Genomic DNA, 27,698 nt, shown 5'->3' with positions numbered 1-27,698 from the left:
GAACTGTGATTTCTCATTTTGGAGTTTAGCTGTCATTCAGACCTCCGCACACTGCTCAAGCGACCTCTGAACAGGGGACAAAGCAAGACGTTTCTCCAGTGAAAGCATGTTGCCATTCATGACTGATTTCTAAAAACAAGTCTCATTTTTAAATAAAAGACCAACAAGCTTCAAGTATGGAGTAGGTAACTCTCTTGAAGTCTGAATGGTTTGGTTGTAGAGGGGTTGGTTGGGTTTATATAGATTGATTGTGTTTGAGCAAATGATGGCTAGTAAATACAGACACAAACACACAGTGGCTTCACCAGCCTCCACAAAGTGGCTAATTTATTACTCTCTAATAAATTACCCAATTTCTCTCTGCGCAAGATTTATTTGTATTTGAATTGTGTATTTAACGGCAACACTAACGTATCTTTTTATTTTCAATTGCTCTCAATTGCTGCCTATCACTTTTTCATTTCAATCGCTCTAATTTCAATTCGTTGATCATTCAATTTACAACTTTACTGAAATGCAACAAACGCCTGCGTTTTCACCTACAATTCAAAAACCTGTTATCATCATTCAGCGACTGCCCTCTCACCACAATTTTTGCGATTAAATATTCTAAAAACTTAGGATTTGAAATAAAGACAATAGTTAACTTGATATTGTGCACTATAATTTATTATAATCATATAATTATATGTTGCTGTTGATGGAAACGAGACGTGACAGCTCCCCCAGAACGTTAATCAATATTCACTTTGAAAAAGTCAATTCCTTAACAAACCAGTTTACAAAAAGTGGCCGTCAAAATTTCTGTCCAAGTCCAAACAAATCCCATTGACTACTGGCCAGCGAATTCCAGAAATGTCAAAACAGCCGTTTACTACAGACGCACTTCTTTGAAGAAACTCAGAGAAACCGAAATCGCCACTTTACTGATTAGAATTACCAGTGTTCTGAAACTTTCTCAGAAACGATCCCTATGATTTCATTGAACCATCATACAGTAAATAGAAATTCTGCCATTTTTATATGAAATATGTTCCCTGGAGCAATCCGATTAGGGTACTTCTGGCAGGACTGTTGAACACAATCCCTCAATGTCCATTCTATGTGTACTGCTAATGGGGATCACAGTGTTGTTAAATTTCCGAGTATCCTTCAAGCGGAAATACGTCTAACTTAATGGATTGTTCAATTTTTTTGAGATTTCCCCGAAAATTTCTCCTAAAACTTTCTCTAACTTCGTACATGCATTTCCATTTGCGGAGATAACTTTACCATTTACCATATCTAGAAAAATTCATTCTCAATGGAGGAGCTACCATTTTTTTGTACAAAAAGGTAACAAGAGTTTTTGAAAACGCTTTTGTTGCCGTTGTCAAAACGTATTTCTCGAAATCTATGGTTCTAGGTTGTAGCAATAAATAAACCTTATAAATCTGAATACACACTATTTTTTTTTAATGCTTTTTACCATTATGTTTTCCCATTCAGTTTTTGACTATCAACCCTTATACAGCTGTCTTGGGGAAAGTTTTAATTAAAATGCGCACTTAAAAAGCAAATTTTTGGAGCAATTTTTTAGATAAATCCAAAACCCTCAAAAAATTGATTCATTAAAATGGTAAAATGGACGAAATGCTTACTACTACAATTCCCTTGCTGGAACCAAAACGAAATATCAAATTAGAACCGTCTACTATTATTCGATTTTGAGCGATGCTGAGATACAGATTGACTCACGACTTTTTCCCTTCTTTATTTATGAATGGCAGCACCAAACTAATGCTTTCGGTTACAGCATGAAGAAATAGCCGATTACAATACGAGGGTCGTTTGAAAAGTCCGTGCAAAAATAAAAACTACTTAATTTTTTGGGGTAAACCTTTTTTATTTTTCAACATAGTCTCCTTTTAGGCTTATACACTTCGTCCAACGCGGCTCTAGTTTGTTGATCCCTTCCGAATAATAGGATTTGTCCAAGTCTGAAAAATAGCCATTCGTTTCTGCAATCACCTCCTCGTTTGAATAAAATCTTTTTCCCGCCAGCCATTTCTTCATATTGGGGAACAAATAGTAGTCCGAGGGAGCCAAGTCTGGAGAATAGGGGGGATGTGAAACGAGTTGGAACCCTATTTCCATTAATTTTGCGACCACACTGCTGAGGTGTGAGCTGGTGCGTTGTCGTGATGGAAAAGGACTTTTTTGTGGGCCAATCGTGGGCGTTTTTCTTGCAGCTCGGTTTTCAAACGGTCCAATAACGATGAATAATATGCACCTGTAATAGTTTTATCCTTTTCCAGATAGTCGATGAGGATTATTCCTTGCGAATCCCAAAAGACAGTCTCCATAATCTTTCCGGCCGAAGGAACGGTCTTCGCCTTTTTTGGCGCAGATTCCCCTTTGGTAACCCATTGTTTAGATTGTTCTTTGGTCTCAGGAGTGTAGTGATGTATCCATGTTTCATCCACAGTGACGAAACGACGCTTAAAGTCCTGCGGATTCTTCTGGAACAGCTGCAAACCGTCCTTGCAACACTTCACACGATTTCGTTTTTGGTCAAGCGTGAGCAATCGCGGCACCCATCTTGCGGATAGCTTTGTCATGTCCAAATGTTGATGCAAAATATTATGTACCCGTTCATTCGAGATGCCCACAGCACTAGCAATCTCACGCACCTTCACTCTTCTGTCATACATCACCATATCATGGATTTTATCAATGATTTCTGGAGTAGTAACCTCAACAGGGCGTCCAGAACGTTCAGCGTCACTTGTGCCCATATGGCCACTCCGAAAATTTTGAAACCACTTATAAACTGTTCTAATCGAAGGTGCAGAGTCACCATAATGTTTATCAAGCTTCTCTTTAGTCTCCTAAGGCGTTTTGCCTTTCATAAAGTAGTGTTTAATCAACACACGAAATTCTTTTTCGTCCATTTTTTGAAAATCACTCGACTTCCTCGATTCAAACGAATGCCAAACACAAAGAAATAGACCGATCTGGCTGAAACTTGGTGTGTGTTCTTCCAAGAGATGCTACTAACTAAACATAACCTCGATACGCGCCAGTGGTGCTATCTCTCTGACTTTGCATGGACTTTTCAAACGACCCTCGTACTTACAAAGATCAAGAGGCAGCACAAATACATGAATGGGCTGGTTTAATAGCGCAGTCTTGAATTTCATCAAGCAATCGACAGTGGAAAGAAAAAGTAAACACACTTGTTCATAAATAAGAAATAAATAATAAAGGGGGAAATAAATGAAAAATAAACTTGAGGCTACATAAATAAATAAAAATGTGAACAAGTTGTAAGAAAATTATAATGAAATTAAAATTGAATAAAAACAAATTAACTTTCCTCTCCTCTTTTTGGTGAAATAAAATTTAACTTGATATACTATATAAACTAGACTTGGAATATATAGCAATAATAGGAATAAAATTATAAACCCACTATAAAAACTAAAAGAGAACAATAATGCACTAATAAAACCATTGCTTTAGTGTATCATTAGTAATCTACGTATATCTATAATCTGTAAATTGAATATATTAGAAATCCGCTTACACGAAGACTATTTTCAAAAATGCGATAAGGATCAGTATGAAGAAGTAGAGTATCTTGAACTTGGATTTGATAAAACTTCAGCTAATCAAGATATCTGCAAGCGGCTCACCTACTAAAGGTCTCGACGGTAACTGGCCTTGTCCTGGTCTATGCTGACTCAGTCTGGTTGGAAAGCCTTCTCACTTCTTCTGAGTATTGTCCAGATGGGCCTTAATGCCAAACTACAGATTAGGTAAACGGGACGATAAAAGAATGATACTTTAATATCTAGCGATTCATTCTGTCAGTTTTCACCAAACTTTAAAATTTTGTTCAACAATTGTAAAGCTTTTTGCTCTACCAAAAATTAAGGAATAAATAGTTTTTAGAAAAGAATTAAAAACACAGAAACATGGAAACGATGTTAACTCTGACCACCCTCAAGACTACAACACGAACGGAAGTACTACTACACACAGAAGAGTAGTCCCGGAATAGCTATTGATCTATCAGTTCTCCGATATTGGATCATTCGCGCACCTCCTAGGGTTATGCCTAACAACAGCCCGAAAGCCTGCCCTCTCCAATTCGGCCCAAACTGTTCTTTAGAGGTTTCAAATCCAGCATCCCATCCAGTTGATATTTCTCTGAAAGATTTAATTGCATTTTTTAAATTACGATGTGGATGATTGAATTTTAACTTTAATCCTTTGATTGAGAGAGGGAGGCTGTGGCTGTTACACCTCGGCGCAAAGGAGGATGTGTTCCATTTTGGGAAGGTCATTGGATTTTATCAACGATCACTATTTGCTAAATGTAGTTAAATCTGCGCATTATTTTTGCTAGCAAAGCACTGTTAGTAGCAGGTCACGCTGCAAGACCTCAACCATCCAAAATTCCCTCCGATATTAGCAAATCTTAATGTAGCAATACTTTACTCTAATCACGCATGGTACTTTCTGTAGAACTGCACCAATCATCCAAGCTCATGATTGTAATCCAGCAGTGTGGCCACCTTAATTGGCAATATAGTCCCATTGTGTCAGTGACCAGAACTGTCCGGCCATAGTGTCTTTTTAACCCGGTTATTTAATACAAATCGAAAAATGCCAAATATAGACGCCGTAGATTGTTCGCAAAAGTTTATAAAATACAAATCATAGAATAAATTTCCAGCCTGCCAGACACATCTGCAGCCGCTGAAAGGAGATTCTTAATAATGAATAACATGTGGTCTGAAGTGTGAGGCAGATTGGCTAAATCAACAGTAAAGCATTATTGCGTTGCAAACTCAACTCTGAACTTTTCAATGCAGTTAAAAATATAGAATTTTCAGAAAAAGTTCGTGCTAGCGATAAACATCAATAACTTTTTTATATAGTAACATGTTATTGCAGTTGAGAGTAACTTTTTTTTTTAAGAAGGAAAAAAAAATCTTTGATTTCCCACGCAGGTTGTTTCTGCCTTACAATGTACAAATACAAGGTGTAAATTTAAAATTAGATATTTTTTATGTTTGGAAGTATTTTCTTATTATTTTAAGTTTCAACTGTCGTTGGTCTGCATTCCTTCCAGTGTCGGTGGTGTTGTCTAGCCTCTGTAGTGCGCAGGTTCTCTAGAAACATATGTTTTGTCCTGTTCATAAAGTAATTATTGAGGATTCGACAGTTCCCTATGGATTTGTTCATTCCGTATAACTCACGGAGCTCCCGAAGTAATACGTAGCACTTCATTCTCAAAGATAACTAGAAATATTTTGTTATAGGCACCAAGGATCATTTTTATCATCTTAATAAAGATAAATAAAAAAAAGAATTAGTTATCAGTTAAACCATTACAGTTAATTAAATTTTATTTTAATTAATGTATAGATAAAAATTAATAAATAAGGTCAACGTAAACAGTTCTTAAATTGAGTTACAGTTACACATTTTTAATTTTTGTAAAGGAAATAAATTATAAAAAATAAATAAATTAACAATGAGGGCGTTGTTTTAAACTAAACTACTCAAAAGTTGCTAAGGAATTGCAATAAAAAGATCAAAAAAAGACAGAAAGAGTTATATTTTCTTTTAAATAAAAGTTGCTTCATTTGTCTTTTAATATCACATTATCTTTCAGAAATAAAATTTTTAAAAACAAAGATAAAACACGATTTAACAAAAGCCGTGAGTGTCGCCTAACAAATTGTGGAAAACATCTCCACTGGTTTTTCCACAATTTTTATTTTGTTAATCCAATTAATAGTTTTTCAGTACCTGGTGTAGCCTCCTCTTACTCTCTGAACAGCTGAACAACGGTTTGCCATACTCAAAATAACGGCAGCTATTTCTTCTTGCGGAATTTCTTCCCATAGTAACGTTAAAACGTTAGCAAGCTCTCCGGTGTTCCAGGGTTGGGGCTGATGGTTATTTAGTCGTCTCTGTAAATTTTCCCAAATGTGCTCTATTGGGTTTTGGTCTGGTGATAGTGCTGGCAGTGGTAAGTGGGTAATGCCGAGACGACGAATTTCTTCAAGAACACATCTGGCGCGGTGAGGGCGGGCATTGTCGTCGATAAAAACAAATTGTGGCCCAATATTGTCTCGGAAGTCTGAGACAAACCCCCGAATAATGTCATCTCTGTATCTGATCCCATTTAAAGTGCCCTGAATGATGTGTAGTTCAGTACGATTGTTGAGAGTAATTCCACCCCACACCATGACACCGCCACCGCGGTGTGCTGTTCCGGTTGGATGAATTGTGGCTCAAAACGAGTGTTTGGCCTTCTCCACACTCGCAAACGTCTGCTATCACTCCATAAACAGAATCTTGACTCGTCACTAAACAATACAAATTCCCAGTTTTGGTTCTCCCTCAACCTAGAGTTTACCCATTCCAATCTTGCTCTTCTGTGCCGAGTATCCAAAGAGGGCCTTCTAACTGGGCGATACGAACGCAAACCAACCTCTCTCAATCGATTTCTAATCGTTTGATCAGATACTTGAGTCCCAGAGGATTCAAAAAGACGATTTTGTAACTGTCGGGCGGTCAAAAAAGGGTTTCTGCGGGCATTCATCCTCACTAGGCGGTCTTCTCTTTCAGTGGTTCTTCGAAAATTCCCACCGCCATGGCGTCTTTGTGCAGTTCCAAACTCGCGGTATCTTTGCAATGCTCGGCAAACAACACTTGGCGCAATGTTCAAAGCATTAGCAATTTCAAGCTGAGAAAGGCCCTGTAAATGAAACTGGACAATTAAATTTGCCCTTTTATCACTTAGAGGTCTTCTTTCCATGATGAAAAATTAGAATTGAGAAGAAAAAAAAAGTTCATTCACTTTCAAATGCATTAGAATACTGAATCATTTTAAAGGACGAAATTAGCAATGTTTGTTTTTGTGGTTTATCAAAATGAATTAACCTTTGTACGACTAACAAGTGCATTAATTCCTTAATATAAACAAATATTGAATGCCAAAATAACGAGATAAACATCAAAACATTGTGCAAGTTAATTTTATTTGATGTTATTTATAAATTCCTTAGCAACTTTTGAGTAGTTTATAAAGAAAATAAAAAGTGACTTTTACTATTCCAGCTAGTGAACCTGATGACAATCAGTATACATTTTTAACTCACTCGCAATGTTGTCTTGACATTGATTGATAAAGTGACGTTGGTTAAAAATGAAAGCTTTTTCAAGAAAATCAAAGTATTCGCATGAGCTGAATTCATTGCACTGGACACCGGCAGACTAAAGAGATATTTCTACAGAATCAAGTGGAAAGGAAATGCAGACGGACAACCGACATAGTCAAAGGAGTACATTAAATGTACTTATGAACTGTATTATCTTTATAATTATAAATATCTAAGAAAAACAGTTAGCAATCATCTAACATTAGCATCCACCTACCAATTAGAAATCGTGAATGGAACCACATACTTTACTATTAACATTTTTCCTAGATATTGTAGAAACTGCACACAGTATTCGAACTAACATACCCACACTTCGTAACTATTACACCATCAATCACATATATCTAATAAGTACCTAATTATAAGTGTAGTTCATAAAGATGTAGATATGGCATCATTATGCAGCGTAGAATCAAAAGTGTTACAGTCGCAGTTGCAATTGTTTTGTATTTCCTTTATCATTATGTAATGTATACAGGTGGACTCGTCGAACTTATAATTTATTTAAAAAAATTAGAGATCTATTGTTCGAAGTTTAAGTATTGTAGGCCACAGTGGCATCATAACTAAGAATTTAGAAACAATAATGCGCTGGAGAGTTGAATGTATCGAAGTGAAATGTTACTCTTTGGACTGACCAAGTGCTCAGCCTTTAACCTCAAATTTATGTAAGTGTTTACGTATGATAATGATCGTAAAAAAACATTAATAGGCAAAATGGTTATAGATTATCTTCATTTTCATTTATAATTATAATTATTTTTAATTATGTATAATGTATCTCCCGTATAGTGTAACTCAGACCTCACCAGTTAATGAAATAATGACTGAAAATTAATTATTTTCATATAAATTATTATTATCGTAAAGAACACTCTCCCATTGCATTAAATTAAACTACATAACGTACAGGGTAAAATCCATGTGTATTTACAATCAGTTGTAATTATAACATTTTATTGGGGCAATTAGTTCCTACCAGGTCAATTCAAGGCTGGTTTGGGACTGTCTGGGTGCCCTGAAGGAAATTAGTGACCAGAATAAGGTCTTTCTAGTTTGGGTACCAGGTCATTCAGGACACAAGGGGAACGAAGTGGCAGATTTATTGGCCCGGGAAGGCTCTGCGGGACACTTTGTTGGCCCGGAACCCTGCTTTGGGGTTTCGAAATGTGTTAAGGCTTGCCACCACTGGGCTGAGACAGGCGAAGGAGTTCATCAGAGGCTATTCGCCGAGGCTGACCGCAGAATTAATCCGTCAAGGCCGTGGGGCTATAAGGAGAATTGTAGGCCTATTAACGGGCCACTGCAGGCTCAGAAAACACATGCATCGCATGGGCCTGGCAGAAGATAGCCTTTGTAGGTTCTGTCAGGAAGAGGAGGAAACGGCACTGCACGTGTTGTGTCAGTGTGAGGGGCTCGTATGGCTAAGGATGTTACGTACTTCTCGGGGAGGAAAAACCAAGGCCTGAGAGCTTTACCCAGGAGCCACTCTCCAGAATTAAGAGTCTGATTAAACGGACGGGACTGGAGGGTGAGCTCTAAAGCCAGGGAGCCACAATAGATCCATAGGGGTCGCGGTGGCGCAGGCCTTGAGGCCACCCTAATTTAATCTAATCTAATCTAACATTTTATTGAGTATGAGTATTCAGTAATGATTACAATCCCCACAAAAAAAAAAAATCGGTAGAAGTCCAGACAGCCTTGTATGCCAGGTAAACCTTCGCTTATAGGTCATTTCCGTAAAATAGAGATACTCTTGTCTTCCATAGAGGATTCGATAGTTTAATCCCCAACACCATTTACAGAATTTATAGAAGTATAATTCTAACAGTCACCAATTCTTTGCTCAAAATATAAAGAGACTGTAATTTCGGTCAGATATAAAACAGAATTATACAAAGATCGACAAGATCATATAATACTTTCCTTCGCTAGAAATAAAGAGAAGGAATCGTAGATTTGGTGGAGCGAATGTCTGTAATCTTATACAGCAAGGTAGAGGAAATTATTACAATTCTCTAGGCTCGTATAATCCAATATTGTGAAAGGAAAAGATACAGAGAGAGCACTAAACATGAGGAAGATCAGCGAATCTTCTAAAAATATTAGAACTATGCAAAGTACCATAAGACAATATGGTGACTTGGTTACGTATACGACAAGAATTCAAATACACACCTGCTCTAAAAGTATATTGGTGAATAAATAGATGTTTAAATTTGTTAAGGCCTGCAGAATAATGTCTTTTGATACGATCGAGTAAGAGCTTTTTTGTGACGAGGTCTACTGAAAATGAAGGGGTTTCTTAAATAAATCTGTTTGAATGTGCACGGCCAGCACAACTCAAAATGCAAAACCTGGTGTGAAGTCACAAGACGTTCGCTTATCCCACAAGAGCCGTTCGACACTGGAGTTTGACAGTTGTTTGGCGATTCCAATATACAGATAGCAAGCCTACTTCCATGTCGGCTAAGTGTGTCTCCCCCAACGATTATTTTTTGTGAACTAGAAATCAATAAAACATTAACTATTAGTAAAGATATGCGCATAAGTAGTTAAAGGAAATTCATGCAATTTTCAACCAACACGCACGGATTGCACAGGATCACTAACAAAAACCTGAACAACACATTCTAATCAATATCCTGCAGAATACAAGAACCCGTCTTAGAATAGTGATGATGGCAGTTAAGAGAGGCTGGCTGGCCAAAGGATTTCAGAGTTACCTTCCAGATTAATGGCCGCCTCAGTGGCTCTAGAAGGACACAGCTATACATCAAATGCTCTACAGTTTACTCACAGACATCATCACATAAGCACTATTCTGTAGAGCAGGAAATCTTCGTAAATAAGATCTCATATGAACCCATGTCTTGTCAGTCATTGAGACTGTTTATAGTTCAACAGCTACAATTTGCTCTGTATTTTGCACAAGATCCATTTTGCTAAACTTCTTTTCAACAAGATTGTTTTCAGATACGCTTCGGTATTTGATAGTATGTTACGTCCATTTCTTCTTTCGCTACGCGGTCCGCCTCTTCATTTTCGACAGTTCCAGAGTGTCCTTTTTAATTACCCAGAATTTTCAATTGAAAGGACGTTTAATTTGTTTTTGTTTCAACTCAAGCACGCTTTTTCTGACAGATAGAAGGTTGCTCCTATTATCAAACAGGCACACAGCTTACCATAGTGTCCAGCTTTATGAAAACCTTATTTCATCTTGGTTTAGACCCTTCCACCTTAAAAAATCTCTGTCTGCAGCAAGTGCTTCCGCTTGGTTGTTTAAACTGTTCTTTGTGAACTACTCAGTCGCTCTGGAGGATTGCGAAGACGTCATATTCATCTCCTGCGCTGACGTCAGTGTACATAGTCAGGCTGTACACGTCTTCATTACCATTGCATTCGCTGAAAATTTGAGATTCTACGACAGGATGACATCAAACATGGTAAGAGCACCGGAAGATTGATATTCTATAAGCCCTTTTTCCAGGTGGTATACAGTGGACATCTCCTTTAACTGGATATCTACTGGACGCAGAAAAAAGCGACATTTCTGTAGACTCTAATCATGCTAAGAATCACCCGACGCTGAACTTATAGTAGTTTATCTCTATTGTAGTTCCTGGCTAAAGCCTTTTGCCCGATAGAAATAGCGTAGCTCATCACAGGAACATAGTTATACTTGCTGCTATTAATCTTCTAGGGGCAATGAACAGTTTGCACACTTGAACATTAGTTTGTGCAAATCACAAGTGTTTCAGTAAGTTGTAGTTGAGACTAAAACTGTAAAATCTGTACGAAAATACTACGTGTTAAGACGTGCAAGAAGAAGCGAGATAAAAAAAAATATTAGCTCTCAATATGAGCAATCTATTAGTGTTTCGGTCTGTTTGAATAGTTAGCGATCTATTTATATCTAGGTGAGCTAGTAAAAATGTCTGTAGAATAATAACGTAAAATATGATAGGAACAGCGAGGAAGTAATTTAGTGAAGTGTATCATGAACCGACTAAAGCGTGTCTGGAACTGTCTGTAGTGGCGATATTATTTGTGTGGTTTAGACACGAGTATGTCTGCAATCGCCTTAGGGTTGCTAGACCATTCTGCACTGGAATAATAGTAATTATTTCCTATTATTGTAATTTAGTTGCCCGCCTTTGGTGCTATGATTTAGTAGGCCATCAGTATTTTTGGTGGTTATATTTCTTGGCTATTTTCCGTGCACACTAGGTATTTCCAAGTCTTCACCGATTTTATTTTATTCAGTTTGGATTTTTTTTGTATATACTGTGATAAAGTGAATACTCTGGTTTTTATTACGTCGGGATAGTTTTCTGTGAATCTAAATCAATGGTCGACGGGATTGGTTTTCTTTAAATTCATGTTTCATTTAATAGGTGAACTCAAATACCTGCTGTCGTGAAATTGGCTTTTCATTTTATTCGCTGTTTCACTACAATTTTGTATTATTATGTATGACGTATGTTTTGTTAGATTTTTTTACTACATTATTATGAAATTAAATTAATTGATCACTAAAGTATATTTGTACTCGCATTTGAGAAAAACATAAAATAACATAGATTTTTAACATCATTGAATACGTAGTTCTTCAATCTGTATTTCTTTGATGTTAAAATACTTACAATTAGTTTACTTTTAGATACAATTAGTTACTTTTCGACATTGATGAGTTTGATAAAGTTCATAAACTCACTGCAGTATTTCTTGGCCTTCATCTTAGTCTTCTGCAGCTCCCAACAGTCGCCTGTAGTGATCACTATGGCATATATTTGATTGAATGATCTTAAATCAGTTGTGGTGTTCTCTTGTGCGACCGTGTCCCGTTACGAACTGGTTAAGACAATGAAAACAGGTCATTCCATTGATGTTTTATGTTCCAGGAGAATCTCTCGTCAATGCGTTGGTGTTCGACTCAGACCATCGTTTTCCCATGTTTCTAAGCTCCCTTTTATTAACATTTTCACCATGTAGAATATTAAGACTTTATTAAACCTACATCAAAGTTTAAATCATGACCATTTTAGCCAATTGGTACACTCTTTCGTTTCTCATTATGCCCCAATAAGCCTCCAACTACTCGATATATACCTACATTTTCTGTCAATCTTGTTTCAGTATTGATTGAACTAATAAATACTAATAATGTAGCTTCCGTTGGATTACTCGTAATTATGACAATCATTGAAGGCACTGCTGTATCTCCCTTAGGTAACCTAATTCAGAAATTCCATTTAAGAAGTGCTTGATGTTGTTAGTTGGAGAACATGCATCCACTGTAACCATAGCCTTTTGGGAACTGATTGTACATCTAGCACGTCGACCAGCTAACATCTGTGTTGGCTATTAATTTAGCCTTAGAAAAAGCGGTGCTACTAATGTACTCTGCCTTGATGTTATTAAAGGGGGTAAGAAAGCAAGTCTTGATGGGAAAACGATAGCTGTATCTGCGAGTGCCAGCTACCGCAATGATGGCAATTTAATCCACCATCCAAACCATATCTACCTCTTCTACTACCTCTCCTCCAATCACAAAACCACAACAATAAAAGTGTAGTGTGAACACTCAAACGAATTTATAATTTATCAATTTATTTAAAACTAAGCGCAAAGAGTAGACTCTAGAATATAGCTAAATAGATGGAGAGTCTAGCTGATTTATGGTTCGGTCCAGCTGTCAGGTAGCAAGCGTGCATAGTTTTCTCTCCCCAGACATGATTAATCAGAATTTAATGGCTGGCCTATTAAAAATTCAACTCGAGTCTGAAGAAAATCACTATACTAAAGAAGTGGTCGTATTTACTTATTTTGGATAATAGTTCACTGCGACCTTCCAAGAGCTAATGTGGCTCCTGCTGGTCCCAGAGTGAGACCACTTACTTTACAACATTCTTCTGATTTGAGATGTCTGAGAAGTGACAGAATTTTGAAGAGTTCTAGGACCAGGTAACTGTTCGGACCTCCAAATCTTCTTTGTACGAATTTAGAGGAACACTGGAGCCTACTCCAATTCCCTACAAAAATTTCAGGTGCTAGCTAACATGTTTAAATTCAGCTTCTACAGGTGTCCTCCGAGTCGACAATGTCCTGTAAAGAAATTCGACAATATAGGCAGCCTATTTTTGCTCTCTGACGAGATTAGATCCCTTCAGGTTAAATTACGCCTATAGATTTTCGCTTGGTTCAGTCTGAGCCTTGCCTTTTTCCACACGCTTCCCTGTATGTCCACCTTCAGTACGATGTACGATTTTAAAATATGAATAACAACTTGAGTATACGTTGTATGTTTCTGTAATTGCAAACTGATTTTTAAGAGTGAGTGTGATCCACTCACTGTCCGCCAATATTCATGGTCTGCATAATTCATAAACCACTTTCATGAGTAAGCTTTCAGTTTTTTTCACATTATTTTTCTCAAAAACAATTTCAATTATTAAAAATTGTAAACATGGAATACTCATTTAAGCTATTGGAGGCCTAAAATTTTTATAAGAAACATTTTTGCAGAAAAAATTCTCTGAAAGGCACTTCTAGAGGAAGGAGTTAAGCTTTGCTCTAATGTGCCATTTCAGTCAATGTACCACTTGAACAATGGAAATCGGCTAACGGGAAAACCACTTTCTTGAAGAGATTCTTTCATTAATAGCAGTTTTTGTTTTAATTCCAATACTATGTTTAAATTAATAATTGCAATGCACATAAGTAGGTTGATTGCTTTCAATTGAACATTTGTTTTATAACATTGTATTTTAGGAATCTAACACTGATAACTGATAAAAAGTTCGAGTTGGAATGTCATTTATTATTTTTATTTGAACTTGGACATTAAAGTATGAACTTAGCAATTTAGTTTGAAATTTGATTTTGGTGGAGGAGTTGTGACGCCACGCTTTTTTAACGGTATCACATTATTTTAGAGAACTTGTGTAATAACATATAAAATTAACTGCTTTACAGATTAAACTTGTGGTAAATAACTATTGGAATAAAAAAGTTACTTACCTTCAGATTTTGTTAAGAATTTGTACAATTGTCTTTCTCGTCAAACTATCATATTAAAATGTCAAGTTAAGGAGCCCTATTTGAGTGGGCCATTTTGGGCCTAGGCCCTATGCCCATCTTGAACAATAACGGGCATTTTAGGAACTGCCCTATGCCCCACGATCGCTTACAGCGGCCTGTTTTTCACATCAGCTTTTCGCATTACTTTGCCTTATTTCCTAGGTCCTATGAGTTCGTAAAGAATTTGTTTAGATATTGGTATGCAAGTGTTGATGATTGCTTAAGGAAAGCAGTGGCAGGTCCGGAAATGGAAGTGAGATAAGAATGAGATGAAGGACTACGGGTCGCCAATACTGTACTCTACAAATATATCCACGCTAACCCACAGTAATAATCCAGAGAGTAGACAATACTCTGCTCCCAGTAGAGCAAGGTCGGGTCACCCCCAGCTCACACTGGAGTCCATATTTCAGATGGACGTGCGAAGCATCTTCAATATCGCACCACCTAGCCGCTACTCGAACAGTTTCAACCAGTCCAGTGACTCATTTCCTTGCTCAGTAACAGACTCTACTTTTTACTAAGATAAACAAACCTACCAATATAAGCACTTTAGAAGCATGACCCATCCCTCTCCCCTGTGGCTAGCATCTACTGAGCTTTGCATTATTGCAGCCAACGGAATTATTAACGCTGTACAGCCGCTTCCAAATCTCACCGTCTGAACGCAGGTTTATCTCTTAAAATACTCAGCGTGAAACAGCATTCACAACTACCCACAAATCCATTTTTTCTTCCTCACCTAAAAATTACGCAAACTTTTTTTTTTTTTGAACACACAATTTTTACTAAATGTTTAGTTATATTCCATATAATTCCAATTGTTTTTTCAATTTTTATTTATTTTAATTAATTTTTGAACTCTGCACTTACTAGAACGTAGTTCGGCCACCATACTAATGTACAAAGAATGAGGATCCTTTGAAATACTTACAAAATGGAACCTAAAAACTTTCTATTGAGCTTTATTGTTATTTTAAAGTAATTCAAAAATTTTGTCAAAATTATCGTGATTAGCTTCAATTGAAAGTTCTTCTGGAAAATGAGATTGGGTAGAAAATATCGCGGCTTTTATTCCTTTCACTCTGGTTATTATTATTTCATTTTATTATTAATCTTAAATAATTGTACATATTCTCATAAATCCTAATAGACGAAGTTATTTGAACAAAATCATTTTGATACTGAAGCTGAATGATGTACCTAATGTACTGTACTTAGCAACCCGGCTGACAGACTTCAAGATATAGTTCAGAAACGAGCCGCGCAAGTGGAGTTTTATTGGTCTCAAATAAAATATGTATTTAACTAATCAAAAATATTGTGCGTGTTATAACTTATACTCATAAAAATGTAATCTTATAATGTGTGAAATTGACAAACTTTAATCGTCTTTCTAAAAACCGACAAAACATTTGCTTCGAAAGATCAAAATCGATACCACACATTTCGTGGCATTCCTCAGCAAAGCAGGATGAACGTAAACCTCTTTACACACTATTGTAGATTGAATAAACACATTGGCCTGGCAGAAGATAGCAATTCTGACAGAATTGGGTATCTCAAGTCCGGTAACTGGCTACAGAGTTCGGAATCGGGTATATCGGCTGATCCAATTCATTTTCAAAGTCCTGGAGATCTGTTCCAATATAAGAACGGCCTCCCACAAAAACGGAGAAACCATAAGTTAAGTTTGAATATTGAAAGAATACTCAAATCTATATTCCCCAGTAATTGTAAAACTAATTGTGGTTTCTCCTGTTTCAAAGCGGAGCATTACCCAAACTTTCTCACTAATATTAATAAATACAGACTGTTAGTTCGTAAGTTGCAAGCAGAAATTAGATCAAACTACGTTGTTGGAAATGTTAACGACTTGTATTTTCCTTGTATAGTTTTGTAGCCAGCCTCACCTAACTCTCTGTACCTTTCTAGAATTCTCTTTATTCTGAGTATAGACTGCAATTCTTAGGTAGTAATATTGTTAGTGATATATTGTAAGTAAAAAGAGTATAACATTTTGCAGTAATGGAAACTAAGTACACCATTACCTAGAGATCTGCCAACTATCTCAACAGCTGAAAGTGAGCTTAGAAAACATTCAATAGTCAAACTAATTAGTTAGTTTTAAGGCGTTTTTAGTTCCTACTTGTTTGTATTCAGCTCTTCTTAACATTTTATGTAAATCATTTACCCAGTTCCCTTTCTTGCACAAAATCTACATTCTCTGAAGCTGTACAGCTTTATTCACTTCTCACGGTTGTGCTGATGTAGAAGATTTTTTTAAATTTGTACTAATTTTCCTAATATTTTTTTCCACTCAAGAAAATCTTATCGTTTGTTTCACAAAAATTACATGTCCCTTATTAAATCATATGTATTTGTATTGTGTACCATATTTATTATTCGTGAAAGCAACATGCTAAAATGCTTCAAATTGGGCAAGGAAAACTATTAAAGGATGTAATTTCTAAAAGCAATAAAGTTCTATTCATGGCATCTATGGTACTGAATACCTTTTTATGTATTTTTGAATTTTTAAAATAACTTGCCTTTTTTTTTTTTAATACTTTGTTGGCACTCCTCGAGCATGAATTACTGCTTGAAGAAGACGAGGCATGCTTGTTGATGTTTAGTCTGTGGAGAAGTATGAGATTAACATTTAGACTTTTTGTTGTGGTCAGTACAACTCAAAAACAATCGCAGAAAATTCCAATTTAACTTTGGTATTAGGTGCTACCAATTGTTTAGTAACCTACAATAAACTAGAAAGAAACAACCAAGCGCCAATAGTTCTCACTGAACTGAATTTTCAATTTCCTATGTTTTTCTCGAACTCGGTTCCGATTTCCTTTATGGTGTATATATGGTGAACTTTGCATATATGATGTATTCGAAATAATTTCCCAGAAAATTTCACAAAAGAGCAGTTTTAGGAGAAGAGTAGGGCCTTGCTTTCTCTAACTTGCCATTTAGTACAATGTACGTCTTCATCACCTGTACTATATTAATAAAAATTGAACAAACAAATAAAGTTCCAGGTATATAAGAAAAACAGTCTCTGAGTGCCTCTTTTTGGGCAGTTTTTTTTCTCAATCTTCGCCAATATTTTTTTTAATGGTTCTGATTATCTTAAAACTTTATGTGAGACACTTTTTTATGCATCCTTATCTAAGCGGGATCCTTAGAGAGGGTAAACTCAGTATTTTTTATTTTTGAGCGAGTAACAATTCACTAAAATTCCAAATATTAAGAATACCAGATCAACGGATAGGCACTACACTTGTCCTTTTCTCCTGTAACTTTCCAGGATAAAAGAAACGGTTTAATTGGACATTCTGTATGTTAGGCCTATCACTTTAGTTTGCAGCTTTTTCTCACAGAATATTTATTTTAGGGTTCTGCGGGCTCTGTGACCTCATGCTTCCTTAAACATACCATCGTACTGCAGTGAAGCAAGTCACAAGTATCTAATTTTTACTCTTGTTTTTCAAGCAGAGCTGACTGCATGGAAATGGCAGCTACAGTTCTCCTTTGTCTTTACAAAGGATATTTGGCTATTCCCGGATAGCCAGGCATCCATCAAAGCCGTAAGGTGACAAGTAAGAACCAACTTCAGTAAGCAGTTGCCATGCTGCTCTCAATTCATCAGAAGCAATCCGTTTCACTTTTCTGGTTTCTGAAAAATCAACGGTTCTGAGGAGTAGGCTTATGAGGTGGCGTCCATTTGTGCAATCTATCTATCTTATTGAAGTAAATTATAGTGCAATTGAAACAAAATTAAATTACATAAATTTAGGTAAGAGTAAGCCGTACGAGTATGAAGACTGGAGAAACAATTTTAATACATTCCATTATATACTACATTTTCTTTTTAAAACCCTAAATTTCAAGAATTTTACAAAAAAAAATATATAAATATAAATATAAAAGATATAATAATGATTTTTACAACCTGACACCTGACTTTGGGGTCCGATGAACCAATCTTGCTCAGAACAGGTAAACCGGTTTTTTAATTTTGTCATCTTCGTTAACACCAATACCAATAACTCTGGAAAAAGCAGTAACAGATCCTTTTATTTGATATTATTTTGGTACTTTTTTTAACAAGCAACATGGTAGACATTTTTTGTAGTAAATTCTAACTCTTCCAACAAAAATAATAATAATTTGTGAATATTTGATAAATCACAATTTAAAAAGTTTCGAGCTATTACAAAAGTTTTGAATTAAGGATTACATCCGCGATAATCCGAATCTTAATCTTACTTTTGAGCTCGCGGAATAAAGGCGAAAGTTTTAATTCGTTGCTAATGATCCTCAATGTATTCTTATTGTCTACGCTATGGTAAACCCTGCACTTTGATGACTTACAAATCATCAGATAGAAGCTTATCTGGCCGCTTAAAAAGTAGCCCAACGATCTAGACTTGCGATTAGGGATGCAAACCCACAGCTGCTATTTATATGCCTACACTATCCCAAGAAGAGGATGTGAACAAGTTTTCTTGACACGATTTAGTATGCCCAGAGTTTCAAGGTCTGTACTGTAATGATGACAGTCAGAGTACATCCATTGCGTACTGTACCATCCTCTCCTAGGGTCTTGCTACTTCGTTACCTGACCATACCAGAGTCTGTAAAGACCCATGAGGAATATATGGCCTAGGTCTTTAGACCAGGTATAAGGTGCTTCAGTCAATATCTTAGATGTTTTGGCCTCTTTCGTAGTGAACCGCGAATTGTATAGAACCGTATAGATTACTTACGCTAACTTTGCTGAATTTTCCAGAGTTATTAGCAAGTTGCAATTCGGATTATTGCGGATTATGACATTGATAGCTTAATAACAGACATTACGATAGATTAAATTAGTAAGCTGTTCACAAATTGGAGAATTTACTCGTACATGTTATATTATTAAATAAATACAAAGAAACTCACCCGTCAGTGACTTTTTTGATGCATAAAGAAACAAGTTTTCAGACTAAAACTCACCTAATTTATCCAGTATTTTAATCCAAGACAACCAATTTCCAATCGTGTACTTTACCAACTATTTGCTTTCGAAATTTGTATTTGTTGGTATCTTTTAAATGCATTGACCATTTAACTGGACTAATCCATCTAATGCATCTAAATGCATTCTCAAATACTTTAATGCCTCGTTCTCTTCATCAGTTCGGTTAACGATTCCCGATAGTAGTCCACCAGATGATGGTTTTACCGTATTCATCTGGATTTGACTTCTTGACCCAATGAATTCATTTGCACATTTCCAATTTTTACAATCGAGAACAGGACGTTTATTTAAATAAAATCAAACTTCCCATCCAAAGTGGTGAATATAGAAAGGTCTCAAATAAATTTTTTATTATATCTTATGATTCAAGTTTTGCATGAGGAACAATGCAGCGGAAAATGATGTCATTGTATCAATGCACTCAACACATTAATGCACTAAGGGCAAAAGAAAACGTAATAATGGAATACAGTTCTCAACCAATTTTGGGACATTTGGTTAAAATTAATAAATTTTCTTCGATTCAGACCGAACCCATTCAGTTTGCAAGGAAGACCAACATATCCATAAGTAGCCGAAGAATTGTGGCAGCTACTTTCATACTAGTTATTGAAATAGCTGCTTTATTTTGAATTTGCTTGTGTCTAGTATACTCGTATTTCGCTTTTTCTTCTGGGCGCTGCCTGACATATTTTGATTCAGATCAGCTCTTCAGATTGCAGTAATGTTGAACGATGGAGTTTGAGTGTACCCTGAGTGCAGCCTAATGTTTGGCTGGAAGTAGCTACTTTACCCATGCACAAGTTTCTCCCTTCATCCCCTGTTCTGTGAGGTGTTGAGGAGAGGTAGCAGGTACAATGTGACAAAGAGTTAGCACAGACAGTGGCACATAGTGGTAGCAGATGACAGTGAAGAGCTAGAAGAGACAGTGCCACAGAGTTGTAGCGAAGACCGTGCCACGCAGAGACAAGGTCACAAAGACGTTATAGTGACCGTTTAGCAGGAACTTAGAGAAGTAGCAGTCTTGAAGATTCACCAAATTGGATGTGCATGTTTTTACCCACAAATAGGTCATATTTGCTAATATTCATAACCCAATGTCCACTCTGTCCAATTTCCACTCTGAAACGCCTCCGTAATATTTCGACCATGCCGAAAAATGAATGGTACAGAGGTAACTAGTGAAAACAGAGCCTCCGACGCACCAGCCTTCACGTCGAACTAAATAGACTTCCTGTCTTGTTACCAGATTTGGGGTGATTGCGAGTCTCAACCTCATTTCCGCTTCACCATAGTTATCTTTACTGATAACTGATAAATTAATAATATTTAAAAAATTAAAAGTTACTAAATAATTAAAAGATTTATCTAGTCACACTTTCTTTTTCTTGATATTTTGTTATATACATATATTTTCAGAAAACATTTTTAATTTAAACTTTACATTTTATGTATTTTGAATTATAAAGAATACAAAACGATTTTAAATGAAAAACTTCTGCAGTTACAAAAGAAATTCTTCTGCGTATCTTGCTTGAATGTTTTTGATTCAGTTTATTGGAACAGGATTTAAATACCAGATTTCCTTTTTAACAGGGTGATTAAAACAAAAAGTTTTTCTTTTCAAATAAAATTGTACCATGGTTTTAAAACCCATTCGCAGTCGTCTGATGTTAATAAACAGTTTTTTGTATTTGTTATTAGTCTTTGGACGTAGTGCCCAACTTCAAATAGCCAAAAACCATGCTGAAATTACTGAGACAGGTAAAATTCAGAAAGTTTACTAGCAAGAACTAGATAAAATTTGGCTCAAAAATAGTCCAGTTATCTAGCTTTGGTTAGGAGAATCCATGAACGAAGGGAATGACATGAGTTGGAACCCACGGGTTTTTTTCACCGAAAAACCATCTTGTTTAATCACCCTATTAAATGTTAAATTACAAAAAATTAATTGTCAAACCATGCTTGCTTTTGCTTGATTTTTAAGAAAATAAAATTCTCGATTCAAATGAAATTTAAAATTTACTTTTGAAACGCTTGGAATTATAAAGAAAATCATTATCATTTCAAATAAAAAGCTAAATTCTTCTCAACTTCGTTTCATCTTGCTTAATTCATTTTTTCTTCACTTTGATTAAAAAATTAATTTTAAAAGATTTTAAATTCCAAATAAAAGGATAACTATTTTAAAAGAAAAACAAAATTCTTCTGAATCTCTTCCTTTCTTCTTGCTTGAATGATCTTCAAAACTTTCTTGCTGCATTATTTGTTGAATTTTTGTGAAAATTGCATGCAGAAATAAAATTTTGTCAAAACATATTAGTAAAAAAGTTTAAGCGTTAGCTGTATGTAAATTGTTCCTAATTGCAAACCTTATCACATATAGCAATTATTTTTATAGGAGGAAGAGCAACTTTTAAGAAGATCAGGGCAACAGTATCTGTAAAGAATTCCAATTCAAGTACACTGTACAATTCAAACACATATTCAATAGTAAGTGGACAACAAGTTTGCAGGAAGTCAGTTGGCTCTTAGTGCCGTAGTTCCAGTACACTGTGCTTCCACACCATTGGTCTAGTGGTAATAAGCGTGGGGCAGATCCCCAGTTCAAATCCCGCGCGTTGCTGTTCTTCATCTTCTAGAAAAAATGCTAATAGTGAAGTAAGTGCTTCCTCCCTTGTCCATGACACTTACTGCTTTTAAGGCAAGCTCCAGAGTTGATATTCGGCTTCCGATAGAAAAGTTATAGAATCTGTAAGGTTGACTTGACTTTAAAACTGACCTGAAATATATGGCCATTTGTTTTCTTTGACTTGAGCCGTTTTCTTAGCATATAATATTAAATATAGTTTATAGCCTAGACTATAAGTCGCTTCCTTTACCACTTCCCCCTTGGCAGTTCCGGTTGGAGGGAGGTCACATAAAAGTTACAACCTATTGAAAGCTATATAGAAAAATGTGCCCTATAGGGTATTATAGGTTGCGGAATGAAGGGAATTAGGTACACACAGTGAGAGTGGCTATAAGCAGGGAGCGTGCCCAGGCATGCTTTCTGCTTGTTTAAAATCCAGAGTGGCATGGGGCTTACCCCCCACCTGACTCGCTGAAGGCCCCAGTTCAATCGTATTTATGAGCCTATGGAGGCGATATAAGGCGTGTTTAGCCAAGAGGGATACGGCCCCGCCTCCAAAAGGAAGATATGGTGATGAGGTTTTCTTTTCTTAAACAAGATTGCCCCTCGTTATTTTATGAGGCTGTAGTGCAAGAAAACGGAGCTTTAGACGCCCCCTCGGCCCCCACAGTTTAGGGCCAAATCTAACACAGTATTTTTTACCCAGCAGGAAAAATCATATCTCCTTGGGTAAACAAGAGATATTATTTGGGTGTATAAGTTGTCTATAAAACTGTGATCTTGCAAACACTTAGTCACTTCAGCCCTGAGCCGACCATGGACGGAGCGCTCCGTGCTTACAACCAAGCGTACTCTCACTTAGAGACGACGATAAAATATAAAATAAAATAATTCTGCCAACTTTCCATTGATGGCACATTCTTCCAACCAATGGCGTACCCGGGGCTTTTACGTTGGAGAAATGAATGCATTAACGTGCAAACAGGTGCAGTGGAAAGTAGGTACTAAATATAATCTAAAATATAAAAGACTTTGATTTCCATGTTCTATGAAGAAATATAGACTTTAATTTTGCAGATGTCTTCTTTATTATCTGAGCTTTTCGGCAGCCGGAGTTTTATTGCAGTGCGCTGCCGGGAGAGAGCTCTCTTAGTACAGACAACACTGTCCATCACCGGGCAATAAGCTGTAAGAAGCTCCTAGGGAGATAAAAGGCAGCTTGATTTCTACCCAGCATCACTTTTTGGGAATCCTGTACGTTAACCACTTGGCTAATCCTTTCCCAAAGATTTATTTGAATTGTGTACTGTGAAAATTAAAAACTTTGCATCTTCGAATTTGTACTTCAAAATTTGGAGTCAGAACTTTTAACGAATGGGCTTAGTCGTTACTAAGCATCGATCTAACTATAATATGTTTATTTGCATCGGAATCGCTTTCCTGGATTTAATCGTGGCCCATACCTTTAGTTTTTCTGCGTCGGATCGTTATCCGAAAGCTCAGGTATTACCGCTCAGGCGAGAAGGGGATCTAGCCAGAATGTGTCCGCCAAAAAACGAGAGCGTCAAATACAACCATTTTGGTTACCTAGAAACTTGCTGGGCATTAGAACCAAACCGCTCGAACAACCTGTCAAATTCCTTGCATAAGAAAACTTATGGAACGGTATAAAATTTTGTGGCTTGATTCAAGCAGGCTTTGAAGCCAACTTAATAAACAGCGCCGGCTGCTCTAAAGTAGCAGAAAAGTGAGTTTTTGCCAAGTGTAAAATGGAGGTAAAGTGCTCAGATAAAATATTGTAACTTGTTAGGAAAGGCAGAGGCTCTCATTTCTTGCTTCCCTGTTGGCAAAAAGTAGTTGTAACTAATAATTAATAACCGCAACTAAATTAGTTACTTGAAGGTAAAAATTATATTTTTTTATTTTTATTTTTTATTGATATTCACTAAAAAACAAACATCAACACCGGCGTGCGGACCTAATGGCTGAGAGTTTGCTCCCATAACAGAGACTTGTTTTAATTTATTTAGACGGAAAGAGGATCAGCCGAACCTGAGGATATTTCGTAGCCAGCGACCTTTATTCTCGAGAGATAGCTGGTGATGGTTAGAGAGGTCAGTCTTATACATATGAATAATAACTCAAACTATTAGTTACCCATTAAATTTCAGTAAATAATTCCTTAACTAATTTAGCTCATTTAGCTTATTACTATTCATAATTAGAAACCCTGGTGTGAACACCTCACGGCTTTCTCTTACTACTGCTCTTAAGGTTCTAACTCACAAATTTTCTCCAAATTACGAACGTTCCAGTTACATTTAATTCATAGTAATTTAGAAGGAACCTACAACTGGTAATGCTTAAGCGAAATTTCAACTGAAATAAATACTGAATAAATAAATAACTGAAATTTCATCTGCGACTGTTGATTTTGAGTTGCGGTGGAGCCACAATAGATCCATTGGGCTGCGGTGTTGTAGGCGTTTAAGGCCGCCCTATTGGATACCACAAACAGGCACATGTATGTTAAAAACACTTTTAAAGACTCATCGCAGGCATCAAATACCAAAAGTCATGATAAGTACCAAAACTAGAAAATCTGCATGCTTACAACAACTTCTCTTAAGATGAATTACAACTTGCCACTAACTTTATTTTCTACTTCATTTTATTCGTTATCTGTAACCACCAGAATAAATTATTCGCAATTAAACCAACTATTTGAATTAGTCATGACTTTTGTTTGAACTTACGATCTTCCATTTTACTTCCTTAATAGGTTTTATTTACGGTCATTTTCCGAATCTTACTTTTTTCTTTTTTTTCTTTTTTGAGAGTCAATGGTTATTTTAGAAAATTATTTTCGCCTTTAAGCCAAATGTTGAAGAATAAAACTGACTATTTGTAGAAAAAGAGAAAGTTGCTTTCAACTCCTGTTCCAGACCTAACCCTGAATTATGTATAGATGCCAGTTTCGGTACTGTTCTATAGTAAAAGGCACTGAAGGCAAATCTGTGTATTAAAAGAGCAGGGAAATTGCAGACAAAAAAAAAATGTCGTAGGTGCGGCGTGGAAATATAGTAGGCAGTGATGGAAATTCTAAAAGAAAATCGATCCTTTCTATTAGGCGTTGAATTCAAGCTAGTCGCTGATTTTAAAGCGTTTCAATTTACTGTGTTAAAGAAAGATTTAGTTACTCAGGTTGCCAGGTGGGTGTTGTTAATGCAAAACTTCAATTTCAGGGTGAGAGAGGCTTCATGTTGGTGCTCTAAGTCGAACTCCATCGTAATGAAAGTACAGAGCAATTTCTTGCGCAGATTAGAGGCTGCACATCTACAGAAATAGGTGGATAAAAAGAAGAAGAAGCTACTTGACACCCCAGAATAATTTCTTCCTAGATGATTAAATATTTTACGAAGAATTTAAAAATTCTAAAATGCTCGAACATCTAAAAATGAGCAACAAAAAAAGTTACCTTCAATACCAATCCTTACCTAATTACCTTTATTGAACTTACCTTCAATACTAATCCTACAGACTTTTCAGAGATTTAGAGTCCCCCAAGAAGTATTGATATTGCATTTATTGTTTTAGAAAGCATTACAATCTCTAAGTCCATAGAGTTTAGAAAGTACTGTATCACAGCAGACAATATGATCATAAATAGTCACGGCCGGTGCTTCCATCGGAGCTGACATGGGGTGGGTAATACAAGCAGCAATAGCTAGCTTGAGCAAGCTGAACGCAGAAGATGTGGTACAATTAAGTTTCCTGATTAAAAATTAGCGTTAAAATGCACTCTCCACCAAGCATGTATCAAGTGGGAGTTGTTTACCCGATATTTGGATATTTGAGAATAAGTGAAGTTAATCGAAGAAGAGAACAGAGAAATTAAAGGCCAAAAGCGACAAAGTTCTAATTCAAGAAGAAAACAGGAGACCAACTGCAATAAAAGAAGAAGATACAAAATAGAATACAATATAGTGCCAGTAAGGATCACTCACTTTTGGACAGATCGAAAAAAGCGGAATTTATGTAAGTGAACGCTTCGCAGTTATTCGGGTAGGAATTCATTGCCTCGAAATGCACCAATACTTCGGCCGATAACATGAATCCAAGGCATGGTAGATAAGACTAGTAAAGCTAGTACAGTCTTTCATTCAGAGCTAATTGCGATAGATTTGTGCCGCTGTCATTACAGAAGGGCATTCAATTCCATGTTATAGCTACTAAGTTAATGCCACTCTTCGCGGCGAAAAACCTAGCTCTGTGGTCAGTGCGGAGTCGTCAACATAAAGAAAAATTAAATCTCAAAATAAATAATCAATTGACTATTATAGGAATTAAATATTAAAATTCTGTTACCAATTAATAGCTAAATTCAGAGGAAACTTGGCACAAAAAAAACTAATTGTAAATGGCGACAATAGATTAAATAACTAAACTAAAAAGTTATAAAAATAAGTGAATCCAATAGAGGCAACCGTCGCTCAGCTGTACTGGTGAAATGTAAAGTTAATGTTTTATCATTATTATAGCAAACTTCTTAAATATTTAGTTTTTTTTACGTGCAATTCTGTTTTTCGTAACTTACGAATTTACAATTTTCGTAACGTATAGAAAAATTTGTCTGACAAAAACCTAACTTCATGTTTTAAGTAAGGAAATGGTTAAATTGCGAAATAATAAATTGTAGACTATTTTGCAAATTTATTATATTACTTCCTTCAGAAATGTTACTTTGTACAGCTTCTCAAAACTTTCCTCGCATTACAATTTTGTGCACTGAATGCAACATTCAGTTATAGTATATGAATGTTCTGGTTTTAGCCCAGGCTGATTTTCGTGTGTTGTAGTTATTTTTGGATTAACATATTTAGGTGTTTTGATTGTTCAGTCAGAAATCTAGCGGTTAGTCGTGGTATGTGTCTCTTGATTGTGTCCATATAGAGTCTGTAGTGCCCACTAGAGGCGTAGCAAAGGTTAAGAAAGACAAGGAATTCTGTGTTATCTGCAGTTCGTGTGCCTTGGATAGGTCTAGGTCGAATAGCTTAGGCATAGTTAGCTTTGTATATGGCCATTTTCATACTTAGGCTAAATGCAGAAGTTCGTTTCAGGTTGTAGCACAGTCATAGTTTGTCCAGATTTTTTATTCATGGATTTGAAGTGTTCTTTGTAGTTTATTGTCTAAGATAACTCCTAAATAGCAGACTAGGATTTAAGTTGATCAGAACTAATTGTAAGTTGGGTTAGTCACCTCCATTTGCGTGTAAGTTATGTTGTTTGTAGTCATCAATCTGGAAGCCAGTATGATTATCGAATGGCACCACATTCATGAAGATCGGTTCACGCGATTAGGCGCTACGTTGTGTACGAAAAAGGTAACAACAAGAACAATTTCTATAAATGCCGTTTTTGTCCATTTTTGGCATCGTTTTTCTCGAAAACTAATTAATCTGCGCAAAAAATAATAATAATATAAAATAAATAAAGTTATAAACGAGGACATTTCCTATATTTTAAAGAGCATTTGGAAATTTTAACTTTTATATGAAAAGAGAAAAAAATGGTCAAAGATTTTCAACAATAAGCTATTTCGTGCAGTTTTTGAGTCAAGCCTTATGTATGTGTGCTACCGGATAGTTTTAATGCTGGCAGCGTTTTATAGCGATGTATTTAATTGGCTAGGTTAATGTAAATGTTGAATAAGCCTGGAGACGGTATAGAA

The 27,698-nt window shown here is 36.1% G+C and overlaps 1 protein-coding gene across 5 annotated transcripts in view; it reads right to left on the bottom strand.

The window, feature by feature from the left end:
- Window positions 1-27,698, bottom strand: part of LOC141459131 (nephrin-like) — a 360,600-nt gene that overhangs the window by 313,222 nt on the left and 19,680 nt on the right. For 2 of the 5 annotated variants that reach the window (XM_074137774.1, XM_074137773.1), the window contains one exon: window positions 18,265-18,363. The exons of 1 other annotated variant lie outside the window; for it this stretch is intronic. The gene's annotated coding sequence lies outside the window, so the exon portion shown is untranslated. Of the gene's footprint in view, window positions 1-18,264; window positions 26,329-27,698 lie in introns of those variants that run through there. 2 more of the 5 variants (XM_074137772.1, XM_074137770.1) reach the window with 2 other exon arrangements.

This window comes from Rhodnius prolixus, unplaced genomic scaffold (assembly GCF_049639745.1).
Source record: "Rhodnius prolixus isolate KJV_2025 unplaced genomic scaffold, Rpr scaffold_11, whole genome shotgun sequence".
Lineage (NCBI taxonomy): Eukaryota > Metazoa > Arthropoda > Insecta > Hemiptera > Reduviidae > Rhodnius > Rhodnius prolixus.
Note: the sequence above shows the minus strand (reverse complement) of the source record. Positions and strands in the feature narration are given on the sequence as shown.